Source organism: Canis lupus, chromosome 3, assembly GCF_003254725.2.
Source record: "Canis lupus dingo isolate Sandy chromosome 3, ASM325472v2, whole genome shotgun sequence".
NCBI classification, from domain to species: Eukaryota; Metazoa; Chordata; class Mammalia; order Carnivora; family Canidae; genus Canis; species Canis lupus.
Genome location: NC_064245.1, coordinates 672,930 through 691,509, shown reverse-complemented (window position 1 = coordinate 691,509; position 18,580 = coordinate 672,930). Strand labels below are relative to the sequence as shown.

The 18,580-nt window shown below is 39.9% G+C and overlaps 1 long non-coding RNA gene across 2 annotated transcripts in view; it reads right to left on the bottom strand.

The window, feature by feature from the left end:
- The window catches only part of LOC125754721 (uncharacterized), a 75,067-nt gene extending 60,872 nt beyond the window's left edge, over positions 1-14,195 (bottom strand). Inside the window, exons 1-2 of one of the 2 annotated variants that reach the window (XR_007409506.1) lie at positions 14,054-14,195; positions 10,919-11,140 (exon numbers count right to left, since the gene is read on the bottom strand). This is a non-coding gene — a long non-coding RNA (uncharacterized LOC125754721). The remainder of the gene's footprint in view (positions 1-10,918; positions 11,141-14,053) is intronic. The other variant, XR_007409507.1, reaches the window with a different exon arrangement.
- Between the last annotated feature and the right edge of the window lie 4,385 nt (positions 14,196-18,580).

Sequence of the window (18,580 nt, the reverse complement as noted above, 5' to 3'; positions counted from 1 at the left end):
CTCCTATTTTCAATCTCTCTCAGGGTTGACCCTGGCTGATTCTTTGTCCTTTCCTCTTATACTCAGTGACCTCTCCCTCCCACACATACTCGGTCTCTTCTATTCAATCTATAATATCATTTGCGCTTTTTACTTTTTGATCTTGAAATATCATTTGGGTATTGGAGTTGTTTTATATACTTTCCATCAATGAGAGATGATGAATTTAAGATTCATGGTGTATCCATTAAGGGTGATTATGTCATCCCAGCCTCTCTAGCTAGAGATTCTCTATTTGGGAGAAAATGACTAAAGTCCAGAGCAGGAATTTCAATTAGTTTAAGTTTTTTTGGAAAGAAAGAACACAGATTCACTTATGCTAAGTCAAGGAAAGTGGGTTAATTATAAAAAGAAACAAAACAGATAGCTCATGGGAATCCAAGAACAGAAACAAGTGAATCCCACAAAGACAGGAGTTGCACTGGGGGAAGCTCTAGGGACTTCTGCAGCAAAGTCCACACATTTTCCCTGTAATGGCAATACTATTGAAGAGATTCAATTACTCTCTATATCTCTTTTTCTTTTGGTACTGATTCTTTTTTTTTTCAGCTTTACTGACATATAATTGACATATAACATTCTGCAAATTTAAGACGTACAATGTGTCGATTTGATACATATATATAGGCACACCTCATCGTACTGGGCCTTGCTTTATCATACTCTGCAGATAATTGAGTTTTTTACAAATCAAAGGTTTGTAGCAACTCTGCTATGAACAAGTCTATCAGCACCATTTTTCTAACAGCATTTGATCACTTCACGTCTGTGTGTCACAATTCGGTAATTCTCACAATATTTCAAATTTTTCATTATTATCATATTTGAATTGCTATAACTTCAGGATAAAACTTTAACAGATGGGGAGTTGCTTCTCATGGAGGAGAAAGTGGTTTCTTGAGATAGAATCTAATCCTGATAGATTAGATTCACCACCATCTTCCTGGTGAAGATTGTTGAAATGACAACAAAGGATATAGAATATTACATAAACTTAGTTGATAAAGCAACAGCAGGGTTTTAGAGGATTGGCTCCAATTTTGAAAGAAGTTCTACTGTGGGTAAAATGCTATCAAACAACATCACGTGCTACAGAGAAATCATTCATGAAAGGAAGAATCAATCAAGGTAGCAAACTTCATTGTTGTCTTACTTTAAGAAGCATCTACCGCCACTCCACTCCCAAGCAGCCACCACCCCGAGCACTCAGCCGACGTCAATGTCAAGGCAAGACCCTCCACCAACAAAAGATTTACAACCCGCTGAAAGTTCAGCTGATGATGAGAAATTTTTAGCAATAAAGTATTTTTAAATTAAGGTATGTAGATTGTTTTTTAAAGATATAATCCTACCGCGTACTTAACAGACTACAGTATAGTATAAACATTAACTTTTTTTTTTAAACATTAACTTTTATATGCAGTGGGAGACCAAAAAATTCATTTGACTCTTATTGTGACATTCACTTTATTGCAGTGGCTGGGAAGCAAACTTGCAATATCCTCAAGGTATAACTGTGCAGGAAAACGGTTACCACTGTAGCATGAGCCAACACCGCCATCACATCGTGTAACTGCCAGTTCTACGGGGGGACAGATTCTTAATTCTCTTCCATTACTAATTGGCTCAACATCAACTCCATAACTTTCCTACCTCAAAACTTATTCTTTCTTCTTTATAACTTTTATTTGTTCATGCTCCCTCACCACTTTTATTGGGGTTGATGTTACCAAGCTATTGAATCTCAATGGATGAGATTCACAGATCTGTGGCTTGTAGTTTTAGCAGTATTTATGTTGAAGCTTGTGTGAATAGGCAAAGCACAATATGTGCATTGTTTTGTAAATAATCCCAAACATTGACCACAGCTAAATGTGTAAGAATGCAGAGTTGTTCCTTGCAGGGATCAGGATCTGAAATGAATTTTGCAGTGTACCTTCCTACCTTCACCTGCCAACCCTACCTGACACAGACACACCCAGTGGTTTTCAAAATAAAAAATTAAAACATTTTTTTGGATAAAGTAATACAGACAGATGGAATTTCCATATATTATACAAGGATTCCCCAAAAGAAACTAAGACTTCCTGACTTCCTTCCGCAAACCTCCTATTTCTTCTCCCTAAAGGTAATCATTGTGTTTCCATGATTTTTATACAAATGGATTCAAATTTAAATAAGCAATGATAGCCTTAAGGTAGCGTAGGGGAGAAAAGCAATCTCACCCAATTTATTTGGACAGTTGTGGAGGATTTACAGACCTGAAGAAGGGGCTCCTTTTCTTCCACTAGGAACCCTAATGAGTCTCACTGTGCATCTAGAAACCTCAGAAAATCCGACAGCACAGAGCTGAGTCCCTCCACCATATCTCAGCAAAAGTTCTTTGTACAAGTCAGGTAGCACCTGTTAGGTTTCCTCTAAAATATGTGTGAATTGGTAAGTTAAAGCAAGCTGGTGCCTCTATCAAAGGAACACCAGATCTTATGGCAAAAATTGTCTGGAAGGAAGTCTGTGCATTCAGTAGGAGACCCACAGAAGCCCAACCTGATAAATCAGATTCTCACCCACACCTTCTGTCCTCTCACTATCATTTATACATCCCAGGAGAGTTTTCTCTCTCCAAATAACAAATGTTGAAGTTCTTAGTCAAAATAGATTTTGATGCTTCAGGAAATCCCATAAACCTTTTGGTGATATAGGTAATGTCTCCTTCTCTCCACTCACATGACACAAAGATCTCTGGAATTATAATGACCATGTAAAACCTCTGTGGGACCCTAAGGTTCTCATCTCCACACAATCCTTTCTCTTACCTTTTGAGTCCAGGTAATCCACCTGTTTGCATCCTCAGTACTTAATCCCCAGTTCTGTAGTAATTTCTTACACTGCACCACAAAAGGGTGCTAATCTTTTCTTGCCCAAGAAATATCAAAAGATGTAGTTAGCCCTCTAGAAGCTCATACCCTGCCACTTTTTAATGAAGATATAGGACAGGGGTCCCCAAAGTATAGCCCATGGGTCAAATCTGGTTGTCTGCTTATTTGTACAGGTAACAATTTATTGGAACACAGCCACACTCATTTGTTTATGTGTCGTCTCTGGCTGCATTTGTGCTATAATGGCAGCACTGAGTAATTACAACAGATGGTATATGGCTCACAAAGCCTAAAACATTTGTCATCTGACCCTTACAGAAAGTTTTTTGACCTCCAGTTTTGGCCTCTAGGAAGTTAGATGGGGCACCCTATCATAAACATGCTTTTAGCAAAATATATGACTTCATTAAAGCATACAACTCTTGATCTCAAGGTCGTGAATTCAAGCCCCACATTGGGCATGGAGCCCACTGAAAAAAAAAAAAAAAAAAAAAAAAAAGACCTGATAGTGATTTTTAACATAGTAATATTTATGCTTTCCTAACTTAAATTCCAGAATTAGCCAGGTTTCAGGTTTATAGATTCAACAGTAGCATCAGAGATCCAGGATCTTTATTTACCCTTTTGTATCTTGCTATCCTCAGCAGGTTGACTTACCACTTCAGAGTTTCCAGATGGCTACAACAGCTAAAAGCATCCTCATCGGAAAGCATCCAAAAAAGAAGGAAAGTAAAGGGCAAGAAGACTTTTTCTTATAAAATTCTTTTTTTTTTTTTAATCATGAAAGCAAAGCTTTCCCAGAAAACTTTAGTAGAAATTCCCCAACTGGGTTGCATGAGCATCCTTGGACAATCACAAAGGGAACTGAGATTGCTGTGATGGGTTTGGAGCCATGGCTGTCATGCCTGGTTGCATATTAAAATGAGCCACAGAGTAATCAGCAAATTAGAAAACACCGGTATTTTGTGCTCTGTTCATTTTCTGGAACTAAGGACATTCCCACATGAACAAAGGCAGATTTCATTTGTCTGGGAAGAAAACATAACAGTTGATGATGGTTTTGGGGTAGGCAACCAATGGCATTTGCCACACTCATGTACACGGACACTGAAGTAAGTCAGATAGATAGTGGGGCTAGGGGAGGAGAGACTGTGAGCAAGAATCTACCTAGAATCCTCAATGAAAGAGAAGAAACACCGAGAAAGTTTCTGGGCAACAATTTTAAGGAGAGTAGACGGTCATGGATTTTAACAGTGGAAGGACAAAGACATGGAGATCACAGGAGCTGGGGAGTGTCAAAGGAGGCAAGGAATATAGGGAAGTAAGGAGTTCTGAGGATATAGTTCAATATTGGCATGCTGAGGGTAAAATGTCTACGTTATATTGAGGTTGAGGTATTAAGGTACTTAGACATCAGTCTATAGTCTATAGTCTATAGTCAATGATAAATCAAGTCTGCTGCCATTTACAGACTGTAGATGTATAGAATTATCTTGAACTTCTGCTAAAGACAATAGAAATGCAAATGTTTTGCTTGACATATTTTAAGCCTCGGTGCTAAAGTGAAATCACACTGTTCTCAGCTAATAAGAATGATATAGTTACGAAGCCAAACCCGAGTCTTCTAATTCCAGATCCCTTGGATTGAGCTCTCACTTAATCCAAAGACTGATGTGCACGTGACTGTAACCACAGAATCTGAGTGACCTTTTGGTCTCCAATGAAACACCCTGGGAAAACTGTTTTCCCTGCTCTCATTTAAAAACAGTAACTGCTCTAGATCATTTAAGATCCTTTGTCAAGGGAATTCAATTAGCATCAGCCTGAGGTCACCCCAGGACTTCATAAACTTTTTCATCCTGTGAACTCCCCTGGGTTTTCCATGACTCATATCAACTGTCCCCAAAAAAGTAAGTTTGCTTACTTTTAAGTAAGCATCATCTTACGGATCCTGCAGTAGCTCTGGTCTCCCTCTCAGTATCACATCAAATCTGAAAGGAGGAAGTGCCCGAGGGGAGGCAGTAGGTGGAGAATGCTGGGTCACCCACAGTTCACTGCCTCTTCCCCAAGCAGCTAGTCAGGGCACTGGGGCTGCTGTCTCTGTGACTTCCTGGTAACAGCCCATGATCTCCCTACGGGTCAACTCCCAGTTTAGGAAACACTGGGAAAGTACCGAACATCCATTTGATATAATGACAGACTATAAGTTAAATAGAACTCAGAAAAAAATAAAAAAATAAATGAATTAAATAAATAAATAAATAAATAGAACTCAGAAATGCTAAAATGATAACACTTGCCAAATTTGCTGTATCGATGGCAAAAGAATAGAAGCTTCAATCAATGGACAAATATTTGTTGTTTGCTATTTTAGTAAAACTAAATATGCCACCTTTGCTGAACTAATATAAGCTAAAAAAAAGGCATTCACTCACTGAGCCCTTAGTTCAACAAATACTTGAGCGCCCACTGTGTGCAAGTCATTGTACAAGGCACAAGGTGAGTGAAACACAGTTCCTGCTTTTCAATAAATTTAAAAATCTAAAAATCTAAATAATATCTATGTAAAAATATATATAATACGATATTACATATTGCACAGAAGTGTTAAGAGTAAGCCTAGCAGTGATCACTAGAATTCAAACATGCTTAATCCTATCTGCAGGCTTGGTGTAATGGGCCCACCAGAAATCCAACCATATGAGGCTCTTCGTATGAAGGTATCATGAAGACAGGATCAGGTGGGTAATCTAGACCTCGTAAAACATGTTCAGTCACAGTGATGCGATTATGAAAACCTGTAGCTGTCAACAGGATGTTTCCTTTGCCCTTTGAGTAAAAGCAGAAAGAGATGTTTTCATTAACATCTGTAAGATATTGGGCCAGACAGGAACGCAGCCTGGTACCCTTTTCTCAAAGAGAAAGGCATACAACATGACCAAATATTAATGTGACCAAATTCAGTCATTCAACAAATACTTATCAAATCCTTACAATGTGGCAGAGACCGTCATAGGGTTGTGTGGCCCAAGAAAAACCAGGTAACAAATAATGGACATAAGCCACTAAGTCATCAAGCTGATATATTTTAAGTTAATGAGGTCCTTACTGGAATGGAGTGTCCAACTGGTGATGAATTTTTAAAGGATGTATGAAGGCTAAAGTGGATTCAAAGGAGAATGGTAAGGATGATTAATTAGGAAAGGAGATTAGGTTCTATGAGAAAAGGTTAAATTAATTCCAGTTACTTAACTTGGAGAAGAGAAAACTAAGGGCTGACTTGATTATTATCTTATCTTCATAATCAGGAGAGCTTTTAGGCTTTTCTTTTCCTTAAAGGCCTAGATGTGAGGAAACAGGATAAAACTGAAACATTTTTGAAGCCGCTGATTTAATCAATAAGTGCATAATATGGGCACTGTCTTGTTGCCTAACACAATAAGAGATTGCGGAAGCACAAAAATGAATACGACATGGTCTCTGCTAGAAGTCATTTCATTTGGACATTAAGAAAGAACTCCTATGAACAGTTAGGTGATATGACTCAAGAAACGACTAGGGGAGCATATGCAACATAAGTGCTTACAGATTGTCAAGAAGAACACTGACCACTATTCAAGATTGTTGTGATCGTAGAACTAGATGATGATTGAAGTTCTCTGTAGATCTGTGATACTAAAACCTGTACCACAGTCAACCGTTTCCCACAAAGTGATATTAAAAGTGATATATAACAATAGTACATGTAACTGCATTTATATTTGCCCATTGACTAATGTTTAGATTTCGTGTCAAATATTCTTGTGTCCATTTTTAATTGATCTTTAATTAAAAGCGAAACCTGATGACTCAGGCTTAAGGGAAAACATCTAATAATCTCTCTGACAAAGAATTAAGAATTTAAACTGTGGATCAAAATCCATTAACAGGTTGCAGCTATAAAATGAGAAGGCTATTTGGAACGTGGCAACTTTATTTGAATTTGGGGTGTGAGGTACAATATCCGGTGTTGAAGTAAATGAACTATGGAAGCTTAATCAAGTCCTTTGCAAGCAATGTACTGAGGTACATGGAACCTTGAATCGCAGAGTCACACCTAGAACATTTGTTTAGCTTGATTGCTAGAGAGGATAGAAATACTGGGAGCTGCCCACTAGATACCTCCCTTTGGATATCTCACTGAGATTTCAAATTCAACACTTCAAGAAAAAAGAGTGAGAAAACGAGAGAGAGAGAGAGAGAGAGACCTATCTACCTCAACTCATTTGAGTTGTACTCATGTCTCTTAATTAAAGATATCACTCTCTTCCCAGTACTTCAGAGCAGAAATGTCAGCTTTGACGCTTCGCTCTCCTCTGTCCTCCAAAATTAATTTATTTAGCAATACTGTAGTGTGCATCTATCATCAGCCTACAAGGGGTTAGGAGTGTGAAGGTCTATGTCACTGTATTTGTCCTCAAGTATAAAGTCATGTGGACCGATTTTCGTCCCATGTCATCAGGGTTTGCTTGTTCTTTAAAATTTCATTAAGGTTATCGTAAATTCATATCTAGTTGTAAGACATGATGGAAGGAGACCTCTCCTATACTTTGCCTCACTTCCTCCAGTGGTAACACTTTGCCAAACTAGAGTATAGCAAACTGGCGTATTTACAGACACAATCCTCCTGTCTTACTTGTACTTGTTTGTGTGTGTGTGTTGAGTTCCACACAACTGCATCACGTGTGTGGGTTCCAAATCCACCACCACAGTGAAGACACTGAATGATCCCATCACCACACGAGTTGTGCTGCCCGTTTAGAACTAACTGTACCTACTTCCCTCCCATCCTCCTCCCCTATTCTTAGCCTCCGGCAGCCACTCATCTGTCCTCCATTTCTAAAATTGTCATTTTTAAAATGTCGCACAAATAGAATCGAACAGTATGTAATCTTTCAGGATTGGCTCTTTTTTCTTTCTTCCTTAAGCATAATACCTTACAGATTCATCCAAGTTACTGCATTTATCAATAGTTGTTCCTTTTTATTACTGAGTAGTAGCTCATAGTAGGATTTACTGAATAGTTTGCTTAACCGTTCACCTGTTGAAGGACACATGGGCTGATTCCAGCCTTTGTCTACTCCAAATAAAGCTGCAATGAGCATTTATGTACCGGTGCTTGTGGGAGCATACACTTCCATTTCCCTGGGATAAATGCCTAGGAGCACGACTGCTGTGTCATAGAGTAGCTTGATGCTCAGATTTTTTTTTTTTAATCTGCCAGAGATTTAAAACCTCTAAATTTAAGAAGCTGCCAAACCGTGTTCCAGAATGACGGCTCCATTGTATATTCCCACCAGCAGTGCATGCATGATCAAGTTTCTCAGCATTCTCACCAGCACTTAAGAGTTGTCCCTATTTTTTATTTTACCCATTTGGGTAGATGCATGGTGTCACGTGATTAGCTTTATAAAAGACAAGTGAACCTATTGTTCTAGGAGGCAGGGGAAAGACTAACTCCTATATCCAGTAGCATGGGGGGGGGGGGCCGAGTAGGTGGCAGGAGAGGTGTAGGTGGGGAAACATCCATAAAGGAGATAACCTTTGAGCTGGGTTCTTAAAAATCGAGTAGATCTGCAGAAACTAGAGAGAAGAGAAGGATACATGTAGCATAGGGAGCAAGATATTCAGAACTGGGGGTGCTGGGAGCGTGAGAATGGAGAGGTCTCCCTAGGTGGAGGCCAGCGCGGAGAAGGGGAAAGACAAAGGGGCCGGGGCCGGAAGGGCACCCTGTGTCCTGCAGGGGGGTTAAGGACAGGCTGTAGGGAGGAGAGAGGCCTCACCACTGTGATGGCGCAGCCAGGCCTCGTTGTGGTTCTCATGCCCGCAGCGCGGCCTGCACCTGCCACCCATCTGGCTGCCCCAGCCCTCGGTCACGGTGCTTGGGCTGCAGGCTCAGGGCTGCCCCCACAGCGCTGGCTTCGCCCCATACTCTCCGCACACCGGGGCCCTTCTCCTGAGCCCTGGCCTTCACGGATCTCGCAGGACCCCACACCCCAGAGACGGAGCCACACCCTGCCGAAGGTGTGTAAACTCTCAGGGGATTTGGAATCTCAACGGAAACTATGATGATGATGATAATAATGACAAAAGCAGAGTATGGTTTGTTTCTTAAGAGCATGAATCAAGAGCCGTGTTTATTCCACATATATCTAAAACGTGACTGGCCGTTTGTTTCATTTGAGGTTCCCCAGAAACATTTTCCAACAATAAAAAAAAAAAAAAAAAAAAAAAAAGGAACAAGAAAGAAAAGCGCCAGGCTTGTGGAAAATGTGGCAAAGTCTATTTTGAAATTTTAGTCTTCACTTCTTTTTTTTTTTAACTGTAGTGTAAACTTGCTATTATCTCATAAATAATTAAACGTGACAACATATTCAAAATTGTTTCTACACAATAAAGACTTTAAAATAAGAGCAACAAAAGAGAACATAGTACTACAGTTTAAAAACTCCTTCTAACACATTTCTGTGGATATCCAACCCACTTGTGATAAATTAGTGAAAATGCAGAGAGTGAGTTGTACATCAAGAGTGTTGCCCGTTCCAGACATTTTTCAGATACAAGGTCTCAAGTAACAAGACTCTCAAGAGCGAGGTCAAGGTGACCGCTCGTTACCTGGAAGATGCGGACCAGACTGTTTCTTAACAGTTTTCAGAATCAGAAATCTTAGGACAAATATATGCAGGATGATGGGCCAATGAATGTGCTGATCTAATTTGAAATTTATCAGGAAAACTTGAATCCCCTATTAAAAAAAAATACATGAATCATTCCCTAAATCAAGACCAAGTAAGTGTCGCCTTTTCTTCCTAATAGACTCAGAATAGACTATTCTATTCCCGTAGTGTCCTGATGGCATTCACTGCATCTTCCACTTAAAGAAAAGGAGAAAGCAGCACATGTCAAGCTGACCGCTTACCATACACAAAATAAAGGCCACAAGTACGTAAAGGTTAAAGGAGGCTTGTTGGGCCTCTCCTCCCTGGACACACAATTGTTAGAAGCTGATGGTTAGGGCTGTCTTTGAGGTTCTTATGTAAACTAAGTTTCTGCTGGTTTTTATTTCCTCGGGTCAAGCAAATATTCTTTAGTTTCAAAAGAAATTCAGAAACACTGAGATCATGATTTTTATTAACTCCTGAAATTATAGCCAGTATCTCAGCTGCATCTTTTGATAGGGCCTTTAATCAGTTTTTAATCACATTCTCCACAAGTACCAGGCACCGTAATCAAAATTTCCCTCTAACTTATTGGACCTGAGAGGAGTATAATCTTTTGGAAATTCCAACACATGCTTAGCTGAACACAGACATTTCCTTGGAGCCAAATTTTATTTCAGCCCTGTTTTCTGATGAAAAAATGAAAATGAAAAATATTTAACCATTAAGTGTACAGGAGTGGAATGGCTGGTCAGGACCCGCACAAACCAATGACAGTGAGGTTCAGATTAGCTGTGACGGATGATCATTACTAATAAAACTGATTTATATAAATGTTTCAAGTTCTGTGCCTTTCCCCCCCCTTCTCCTTTAGTACTGGCTTTAGTAAAAGCCAGGATTTTAAAAAGGAGGTTAGGGGAAGGGAACAAAGAAACACAATGGAGGGAAGTCAGAGGGTGGAAACGGAGCCACACGGTGAAATGCAATCACACTCTGTGATGGATCCACGTCGCCGCCGTGTTGGAGGGTAATCCTGAAAAGAAGTTCAAATGGGGAAGAAAGGAGAGAGCCTTCAAAAGTCCACCGATGCTTTAATAACTAAAAATCACGCTCGTGTAAATGCTTCTCCTCTGGTTGGTGCTTGGAATTCACTGTGCACTTTCACCCACACACGTTTTCCTTCCTAACCCTCACAATGCAGCTCTTTGCAGTTAAAAAACAAACAAACAAACAAAAACAAAAAAAAAACCTTACTTAGTTTCATGCCACCCCTCAGTGGGGCATTCGACTGGAGGAAGGGTGTACCTTCTCTGGGCTCTGGGCGACAACCGGGATCCTCCCTCCGTACTGTGCGAGCCGAGGGGTGGGCCCGGCCACCCTCGGCGGCTCGGGTCTGCTCAGGCTGGGTGCAGCAAACAGCATCTCAGGCTGCTGATCTCCTGCTGTGTCCGACCGACTGCTCGGAGCTGCTCTTTGATGTGACTTTGATGGTGTGGGCAGTAGAAGGCCTTCTCTCTAAAGGACAAACTTGAGAAAATTCAAAGGCAGCTCCAGGGGCTTCTCTATGAATAAGACAATCTCGTACTGTGATCTGACAAATCTTTAATTTTTAAGTTAATTTAATCTCAATGAAATCCATCTGACTGGAATAGCTGCAATTTAACTACAAAACCCTGGCCAAGCTCTCTCTTTATCCTATTTGGGAAATTGAAGGCTTCAAGTGATTGGTGGGTCTGAAATGAATGGTAACAGGTTCTAATTGAGTTGGGACTTACAAAAATGTTTCACATCTTTTGTTAGTTTGTCATCTACGGCTTGTTTAGTCTAAAACAAAGCAGAGGCCACGAGCGTTATTTCCGTGGCCTGGGTTCTGGCCACACGAGACACACAAGGCCTCAGACAGGGCACACTGAGTCAACACTGTGGTCTAGAATGAGGAGGAATGAGTCCTAGACTAGAGTTCGCGTCATGGTGTGGAGCCCCCCATGGACCCAACAGCTAATGGAGTTGAATCATGGGTCCCTCAGGGCTAAGCCAATTACTTCCAAACCACAGAGTTTTTTTAGAAAACAGATTTCCCAGACCACACCCTGGATCTAATACACCCACATCTCTTGGAATGGGGCTTACGGATCCACACTTTTCAAAAGCTTTACAGGTGATTGGAGGACCAGTAGGTTTGGGGAAATAGAGGGCCAAAACTAAAATTATCCTAAGTGGGCATAAAAGTGGGGAGGAGTTCTCCATCTGCTCAGAGACAGAAAAAGCCTCCTTAAACTACTTCTTCAGCATCTAGTGCTACTAACTAGAAGTCTGACTACAATTTGACTCTTATTCTTTTCTTGGCCATCTGTTTGGTTTTTTGATTGATTGATTTTCTCTCTGGAAATTTAAAATTGGGAGACCAGAAATTCCCTTAGGATGTAGCTATATAAGGACACTATTAATCTGAAGACTCAAAATCTTCAACTCAAGGGAAATTCTTCTATTTCCTGTTCATCTCTTTCATTTCCTGTGTTCTGCTTTTCTAGAACTATTAAGTGGGTGTTTAACATCATGGGTTAAAGGTATTGCGTTTTAATTTTTCATTCCTTTTTTTCTATCACCTTCACTTTTTTCTCCAGACTTTGCAACATTTTATTGTCTAGAATACTAACTCAGCCTTCAGCCATGTTCATCCTGTTTTTTATCTCTTGCAACTTGATTTTTTTTTCTGCTTTCCCAATAAGATTTTTTATTTCTAGAATCAATTTGGGCTAATTACTCATATTAATAGAAGACTTTTCTTTCCCCTCTTCCTAGCCCTCCCTCTCATCTTTGTTTGCTTTTCTTTCAATGAAAATAGCCACTTGACTCTCTAAAGATATTTTAAGGTTTTTTTTTTTTTTAATTTAAGTTTTCATCTGTTCCGTGATGAAACCTTATAACCTTAGATCAGTGATTCTGTTAGTGGATCTTGGTCCCTCTCTGGCTTTTCATCAACTGGCTGGTGATGGGTTGATCATCCGTTAATAGCTGGCATGGGTTACTTCTACAGTTCTGATAGTACCCCGGGCCTCAACTTTGAGGGTAAGATTGCTTTTTAGTTTAGTTAACCATGAATGGTTATGGTGGGTTAACTGGACAAGTCCCTTAAGGCTCCCTGGGCATGGGCTGGCAGGCCAGTACCTGTCCCCTCCACCCCCTTACCAGCTTAGGAAGATGTGCATTTTGGCAGAGGTGCTTCAAAGCCCGAACCTCCCGGAAGAGCAGTCTGTCCCTTCTCTCCATCTGTGTCTGTATGTGTCTCAAATCCCCACATGACCTGCTCTTCTCACACAGACCCCTGAAGGATTTATTTTGATAATACTTTTCAGGCTTATCCTGACATTGAATTCCACTTGTGCCTGTCATTTAATATAGTAGGGGAAGGGAAAAGCTGAACTGGTTTGTTTTTCTGAATTTAGCTCCTGTTTAATTACTCTGATGACCGTTCCTTCATCTCACTCTCCTCCATATATTAGGTCACTCCAAGCTTGGAGGTTTTCAGGATTGCATCCTTTTCTAATTTGCAAAAATTCTCATTAATTTTTTGCCTGCTAATGACATTCTTTCTCCTTTCTCTGGATCTTTATGAATTTTCAGCCACCTAAGGGATTCAGGACAAGAGGAAATTCAGGTGTGTGTTGAGTTCAATCTCCTCCTACAATTAACCTCTTTTTGACTCTTCCCATATTATGCCACTGACACATTGAACTGCAGAAAGGCAGAAACACCAACATCAAACCACATCACTCCAAAAACACACAAGAAACAAAGGCATACGTGCACTCACACATATAATTAGCCATTCTTTTCTATTTTTTCTTTCAAGAAAAACAGTTCTATCCGAAAAGGTCTTTTCTTTTCTTTTTTTATTTGACAGAGAGAAAGAGAGTACAAGTGGGCAGAGTGGCAGGGAGAGGGGGAGGGAGAAGCAGACTCCCCACTGAGCAGAGAGCCTGATGCAAGGCTCAATGCCTGGACTCTGGACTGAGCTGAAGGCAGATGCTTAACCAACTTGAGCCACCCAGGTGCCCCTGAAAAGGTATCTTAAGAGGAACACTGCTAGAGTTGATAAAGCGTGCCATTCAACTAAATAGAACAGTTTCTACCATTTTCAAAATGTTTAGTTTCAGAGAAACCTAAAATTAATCCATCGTCATGGCCTATCATATCATATAAACATATAATAGGAATGATGCCTACAAGGTATTGTGAAAATCACATTAACCCTCAGTGTCTTGGATAGTTATAGACAGTCCACAGTTACTATTTACACAAGGAAACTGTTTCTTGCCAAAGTACAGAACCACTGTCCGAGGATTACAACTTCCTGTTAATCAATGTATATGCTTCCCTTAGAGACTGCATTTTGAAATCACATTAGTTGTTATTTGTAAATATCACTCAGGCACTTACCATTTCTCATCTGCTCAGAGTGAAAAATCAGGAATCACTCAGAAATCACACATCAGTTCTGTATGTTCACTGTAACATTGATCCTAAGCATACATACCTTCCAATTGTGATGTAAACTCAAAACTAAGGGCGGGGCACCAGGGCAGCTCAGTGGTTGAGCATCTGCCTTCAGCTCAGGACATGACCCCAGGGTCCTGGGATCGAGTTCCGCATCACGCTCCCTGAATGGAGCCTGCTTCTCCCTCTGCCTGGGTCTCTGCCTCTCTCTGTGTCTCTCATGAATAAATAAATAACATCTTAAAAAAACAAACCACTAAGGGCCTTCAGAATCTCATTTCCAATTCACATCTAGACAGTAAATAGGGAATGAAATGTGACCCATGACAAGAACTTGTCTGTCATGTACTCATGCATTCAATTTGGTCTTAGGGTGATGGGAGATGATATTCCACATAGACAAAAGTATGAAGGGAGAAAAGCAAAGAGCATCTGTAGTAATGGTAAGTTGTCCAGATTGCCCAGAGCAGCAAACTGTAAAACTAACCAGTGGGCCAAATGGTCATGAAAAGAAATTAAAAGCATTTCTCAATACCAGGCAATGAAAACAGAGTTGTACTGACAGTGGCAAAAATTGTGATTATTCTTTTTTTTTTTTTTTAAGATTCTATTTATTCATGAGAAACAGAGAGAGAGAGAGAGAGGCAGAGACACAGGCAGAGGGAGAAGCAGGCTCTTCGCAGGGAGCCCAACACGGGACTCGATCCCGGGACCCTGGGGTCACGCCTTGGGCCAAAGGCAGATGCTCAATCCCTGAGCCCCCCAGGTGCCCCATGATTATTCTTTGTCCTGTTAACTTATAGACACTCTGAATCAGCCACATCAGAGAAGCTCCCCAACCCCCGAAATTATAGATTAATAGTAAGCCACCACTAAAGTAGAAAAGTGAGAATCCAAAGAAAGCCAATACTCATGCTAGTGGGAAATCCTACAATTTATATTAAATGTAAGTAAAACCTGCCTTGGGTCTCAGAGAGCCAGAGACCTGATAGTGTTAAAATGATACATAAATCATATGCAAAGACGATTAATTCCACTTTGATGGCCAATGTTTAAAATTTTTTCTAGTGAAGATAACGTGTGACATGTCATGTTGAGTTTGGAAAGAGAAATAATTACAACCTCTTATTTATATATGGATATGTGTTGGACAAATAAATCTAAAAGTATGTGAGGGGTTTTAGGCAGAAAAATCTGGAAAATAAAGTATTTGTGCTGTATTTAGTGTGCTAGTTCTGCTTTCCTGGGGCCTACCCTAAAGGTCTTATTTTAACAAGTACCTCTCTAAAGACTATCTCCAAATACAGTCACTTCTGAGGTACTGGCTGTTAGGGCATCAACATATGACTGTTTGGGGAGACACATGCTATATATTTTTGCTAAGTTTTGTTTTCTTAAAGAGAGCAACAGTAAATGGGCAGGAAAGCTTTAGCACTTAATTCCAAATAAATAAGTTCACCAGAGCCCACACAACCAAAATAAATGTCAAGCAAGTGCTGACACCACACGAATGAAGGAATTCTAGATATTCTTAATTAGAAAAGGAGCAGTGGCAACCTGAAAGAGACACACTGGTTCTTGCATTTGGCCCTTAACTAATTCATACTAAGAATAATAATATCCAAAGGTGTAGATTCATCAAGAAGTTAGAGAAACATTTTTAACTGCAAAGTAAACAGTTAATCTAGGATTATTTGAGATGAGATCAGAATTAATTACGTATGAAGCTCGTTTACTGGAAAACATGATAATATCATTTGTTGTGACATTGTAATATGGGATATTAAGTCAGTGACATAGTCTAGCCAAACTTTCCCCAGTTCTCTGGTATCTATATAGAGGGCGATTTTCATAATTAGGGTAAGATTGTTGATATTTGGCTTGTTTACAGATTTGTTTTGTTTTTGAGGAATATCATTAGTAGGACATGAATAGGAATATGAGCAACATGAAATTTCTTGGCTTTCTGACCCTTTCTGAAAAAGTCAGGCAGACCTGCCAAGATAAGGGTGAGGACCAGCACATCACTTCATGTTAACATCGTCCATTTCGAATTTTCACCACAAAACATCCATGCTTTTAAGTTAAAAAGGTAGAACAAATCCACTTCAATAGGCTTTCTGACTTTAGCTTTATACTCTCCCCTCCAGACCTCATCAGCTGTCTGGAAATGCCACCAAACAGTCTAGGTTGAAAGAAGTCAAAAGCATTGATGTTTCTTGGCAAACACATATTCCTCCCTTCTGACTTTCAATCACAGCTTCAAAACCCTATGGGGTGATGCCGGGCCCCGCTTGATTTAACTTGGGATGTGACCTGTTTTAGCTCTTGTGCTGGTGACTCACTAAACACATCTCTTTTATTAATCCTTGAATCTATTGCTATCAATCAACTCTGGGGCTGAAACAGCTTTACTGAATGTCAGAAATAAACAGTGTTTTCCTGTAAGCTCAGAGGGAAAAAGTGAGAGAGAGAGAGAGAGAGAGAGAGAGAGAGATGAGGGCATTGGATGTATAAAATCATATGCTATATATATTTGGCTTAGAAAACTCAATGTTTTCAAAATCTGTCTTTTAAAAGTGGAGCCTAAAATTTTAATTATCCTTACTCAGATTTTAGGGGAGATTATTATTTTTTTATTTTTATTTTTTTAGGGGACATTATTTGTCTATCTTAGCTTTTTTCAGTTTTCTGGTATCTACATAGACGTTGATTTTCATTATTAGGACAAGATTGTTCGGTAAAGTGGTTTTTGTTGCTGTTTTTTGCTCATGTGTTTATCTGGAGGAGTTCCATTTGCCATGCATTGGTTTTTCCTAAATGGCCCTGATTTCTCTTCGCCTAATCACAATTATAGTTACTTTGAGTCTTCTCTTTAAGGAGGGAAGGGACATGAGGACTTGGCTTCTCTAACAAAGAGGCAAAATACAGACAAACTTGATAATTAAACTTCTCTTTTGGTACAAATCTTAGAAAACTCTTCATAGATGTACTCAGAAACATACAAAAATACTTATGAAGTACTGTTTGAAGTAGCAATAAATAGGGAAACCATGTCTGTTGATACAGGAGTAGTGAGTCAACTGTAACATATGAAAGCAATGGAATAATACACAGCAGTTAAAGGAATGAGGTGAACCCCCGTGTATGTAGCAGATATTTGCCAGGTCATTGTGAGTTTTTCTGCATGGTTTTGGCTATCCAGTCTGTAGACTTAATTTTTTATTTGAAGGAAATTCTCCTTTCACAAGATAAAAACACTTGGTAGATTTATTGGATGACTCACCCATCCCCTCTATGTGCCCCTAGACAGGCCCAGTAAAATATTCTCCTTCCAACGCCTTTGGCTATTTGGTGAAGGTGATACCAGCATTCAGAATGCTTAGAAACAAATATTAGAACAGTGTCTGCTATATAACAAGTGCTCAATAAATGTTACCTATTCTTATCCATCTACACAGAAGCTTGCAGTATTAACTCGACTAGCTTTGCACTGGGGAATGTGAAATTCAAAATTTTTTGTAATACTGCACCCTGATTCTGGGCTAACACTAATTCCTGGGATTCAGAACATCACTATGGGTTACTGATCATGGTGAGGGTGGAGGGAATTCAGGTTAAAAATGGATTGCTGACAGCCCCGTAAATGGGTCCAGGAGGACTCTGAATCTCTTAAGGGTTATCTGCAATTACAAACTTTGGCGCTGAAGAACTGATATCTTAACCAATCACAGACTCCCCGCCCACTTAACAGCTTCCTGATTCAGAGTAAAGAATATAGGAGTAAGTAACAAATAAAATGGTCTGGAACAGCTTTCTCCTAATGAAATATTCAGCCAAAAGCCATACTGCAATTCTGGGAACTGGCCAATGTGATAACATCAGTGAAGATTTGAAATATATGGATGGTGACTTCTATTCTATCGCTACTTAATTCCTCATCTTGGTTGGTCAAAGAAAGAGATGGATGGATGCTAGAGATTAATAATGGGAGAACATAATCCCTTAAGTAAAGCTGTTCCCAAAGCACTCCATTATCAAATAGAAGTGGATTTAAGGATGAACTTTGAGCAGTTCTGAAAATCCAAGTAAATTGAAAAGGAGAGTTGCCTATTCTTATTCTGGTCCAATTGCTGGGCTGCTCTATCATCGAGTTGGATCTTGGAGGCTCCTGCCATCAGACTGACTACTTTGGCCCATCTGACGAGACCATACCTCTCAAGAGATGGAGGTATCACCTGGTGCCATCGCACAGTGAGTTTATTTAAAGCCCCTTGTTCTGAGTCCACGATCACCAAGAAACTTCTGATTCCCATGCTGTTTAACTTTGGGAAAAGAACAGACTAATGATACAAATTTCATTCCTGAAATCACTGTATTTTTTCCATGGTTTATGATGAAGCTTCCCACGGAGGTTTGTCAACAGGAAAGGGCTGTGTTGACCATGCCCTCACATGTACTCCCAGGACA